Consider the following 3,693-nt stretch of genomic DNA (forward strand, 5'->3'; position numbering starts at 1 on the left):
CCCAAGAGAAGGTTGTAGTCTAGAGGGGCATCAACCACCTCCACATCTAGACTAACAGTTTTTCCTTCAACCCCTATAGGAAAATCCTGGAGAATGCCAAACGGATGAAACCCACGGCCATCAAAGGCCTTAAGAATTGTCGGGGATTGGTTTAGTGAAGGAGAACCAAGCGATCTCCAACACTGTATCGACATAATACACGTGGAAGCTCCCTCATCAATTACAGTCCGATGAATAGGCCTGTTTTTGACTATCACTGGGATCTAGAAAGCCATTTGATGAGGTAAACGCGGTGTACTATTTTCTAGATCAAAGATTATTAGGTTCGGGTCCTGAACATCAACAGCTCCTATAGCCGACAAAAGTAATTTGCGTTGTGCTGGGCATGATTGCAGCACTTCCAAAGCCGACATTGCTGAGGGTGAAACAGCTAAGTCCTCAATAATGTTATAATTCTGGGCCACTCTCGCATGTGGATTGAAAGCAGACTTTCGAAGTATACCCTTGGCGGGCGGTTTGATTACTAAGTCCAGGTTAGGTTTCTCGATCTGTAGTGGATCGAAACTGGGAGCTGAGGTTGATGGATTAGAATGAGAAGATTCTGCTTCTTTGCCATCAACGGGACTTTTACTACCATAATCTTGCGATCAAGTCGCAATCCTTACATGAGACATCATCAATATGGGTTCTTCACTAGCACTCGAGGAAGAACCTATCATCTTACTCTCCTGCTTTGGAAATGGATCTTTCAAAACAACAGGAGTTGGGGAACCTTTGATGATTTTCACAACCTCTGCCCAATGAGGGCAATCTCTTGTAAAATGATCCTCTTCACAAATAAGACAAGGATATCAAGGTTTGCGTTTTTCGTCATTGGTTTCCGACTTTTCAGTTTTCTCCTTTGGAGTTTTGTCTGCTTTACTCTTCTTCTTGCCTTTCTTTTTCCCATCGGATTTTGATTTAGCTGTAGATGACTCTACAGCGTGAATATCAGCGGAAACTTCAGCAGAAGAATCTCCTATCAGGGAGTCTGGTAAGGTTATAATAGGAGAAGAACTCTTGGAAGACTTCTTCTTACTTTTAGTGTTCACCGTACCAATCATGCCATTAGTAGCATGAGATCCCGAAGGAGCAACAGCGGTTTGATTTGACTTAGGAAGATCTGGGATCTTTTCGTGTAACGTACCTGACTGAGTATAAACTAAGTCAAGGTACTGCACTTGAGCAATAACTTGCTCCTCAGTAACTACTCCGGCCTTAGCTACGTCTTCAGCAATCTTCGGTAACAATGATTTAACAAACCATTCAGCTAAGATCTGGTCTAGGATAAAAACTTTCACTAACCGCCGTCGACGTCTCCATTCATGATTATGATCGGAAATATATGTGGACGTCGATCGTTTTAATGAAGTTAGTAACTCCGTGCCATTATCATATCTGACCGGCAACTGAAAATGAGTTAAAAACGAGGTAGCTAACTGGCTAAAATTATAAAAAGAGGCCCGTGGTAACTCAATGTACCACTTGGCCGCAAGACCAATGAGAGTACGCTGGAAAAGACGTAAGCGGATCGAATCATCTGAGATGGAATTAGAGGCACACCAGAGGTGGTAAGTCATCACATGATTCGACGGGTCCTCTCCAGACTTACCTTCGAACTTGGGAATGTCACTGGGCAACTTATTTGGCATTGGCGGCCAAAACAGAAGATAATTTATTGGATCGTTCGTTAGGCGCGACAAGTCTAGTAAATCCAAAGTTGTGATAAACGGTAATTGCCGATTAGGATCCCTAAAACTCTGGGTCACGAGACCAGTCCCAGGAGGAGGATATCTAGGATAACTAGGAATAGGAATCGTGTTCGGGATATTGTATCCTCCCAGAAAACCAAGATTAACCGGACCGTACTGGGGTTGTTGTGATTATTGATAAGTGTACCCAGGATACAGTTGATACTGGTAAACTGGCTACTGGACAACAGGCCCGTATTGGTACTGTCCCTGGTACGGTTGATAAGTGAATTGTGGTTGACTTGTGACAACCGTACTCAAACCAGGTTGTCCTACAGGCATCTGAACCGTAGTTTGAATCGTAGATCTAGACGATGGTAAAGATGTCTGAGGAGTAGATACAGAGATAGTAGAAACCGGAGCTGTCGATACTCCAGAAGTAAGTGGGGTAGATTGAATAGATGTTGCGGTAGTTGCAGCAGTCGTTTGAGATGGAGTACTAGGTGCAATAGGCCCAGACTGAGAAACTACTGAAGGTACAAAAGTTTGAACATTAGACTGGACTGGTTGCTGGGGCGAACCAGAAACTAAGGGTTGTCCAGTTTGAGATGACAACTGTACACTTTGCTGCAATACCTGTTGAATTTGTGATGGATCCCACACTATGTTCATTCCGGGGTATTGACCCATAACAGGTTGAGGATATTGAGATCTGTAACTAGATTGAGGGTAGGATTGATAATTGAAAGGTACATTTCCCGTACCTTGAACATAAGATTGACCTTGGGGTGGTTGGTAACCTTCACTCGAGTACTGACCTTGGGGTAGATACCCTTGAGGTAGGTACTAATACTAGGGTTGACCTTGAGGTATAAATTGATACTGAGGTTGACCTTGGGGTACATATTGAGGCTGGGGTTGACCTTGAGGAATGTATTGCACCACGGGTACATACTGTCCTTGAGGTTGCCCCCCAGACGCAATTTGTGTACCTTCAGGTTGCCCTCCAGGCGTTAATTGAGGCTGCCCCCAGGCGGGAACTGGCCACCTTGAGGTTGAGAACTGGGAATTGAATCTGACATCATATAAATGTCTCCTACACTCAACGGTTTATTACCATTGTTTCTAGTTAATAACCCATGTTCAATGGGTTGAGGAGATGCTCCCGCAAAAGTACCAGAAAGTGACTGATACCCAGAGGGAACAGAAGGACCGCCATACAAAAAATATTCAGGCGATTGAGTAAACATGGACGACTGACCAGACATATTTACAGGAGTATAAGGACCTCCAGGTGGATAAGGAGCATGAGGTGGAGAAAAATTTAACCCTGAGTTGTCTAAATAATTAGTTAAAGAAAGATACCAAGTAGTACTTCTAGGTGGACTGTAAAAAATGGATTCACGCTCCCTTAGATCAATAACAGGTTAATTTTCAGGGATAGGGACGCCTATTTCTTCTTCTGGAGCAAGTTCTTCAATAGCTATCAAACCAGAAGGAAGATTTTTGGTGATGACTCTTTCTACCCTAGGTGAATCAAGAGCACTAGAAGTTGGAGTAACAGGTTCAGATATCTCAGGTTCTTCGCCTATATCACTAGTAGATGAAAAACTACCAGCAAGCTCGGAAACTGCAATAGCTTCGGGATTATAACCTGTTTCTAGACTTTGGTAATCAGGATGAACTACCAACGAAGACTCTCCTTCTTCAGGTGAACCTACTTTACTGCCACTAGGAGTTACAAGGACAACCTTCGTAATGACCCGGGACGTCTTCAGGAGGTTGGCCCCGAAGTCTATGGGACGTCCTCAACAAATCGGCCATGGTTACAATCTCAGGAGACTGGCCCCGAAGTCTACGGGACTGTCTCGGTAATTCAGCCACAGTTAAAAACTTTTAACTACTGCACACGCAATCAAAGTAAAATCTCAAAGCAAACCGCCTAAAGCCTCTAAAGAACCAA

Source organism: Pinus tabuliformis, chromosome 8, assembly GCF_031772625.1.
Source record: "Pinus tabuliformis cultivar Carrire ecotype Pingquan chromosome 8, CPIR1, whole genome shotgun sequence".
Lineage (NCBI taxonomy): Eukaryota > Viridiplantae > Streptophyta > Pinopsida > Pinales > Pinaceae > Pinus > Pinus tabuliformis.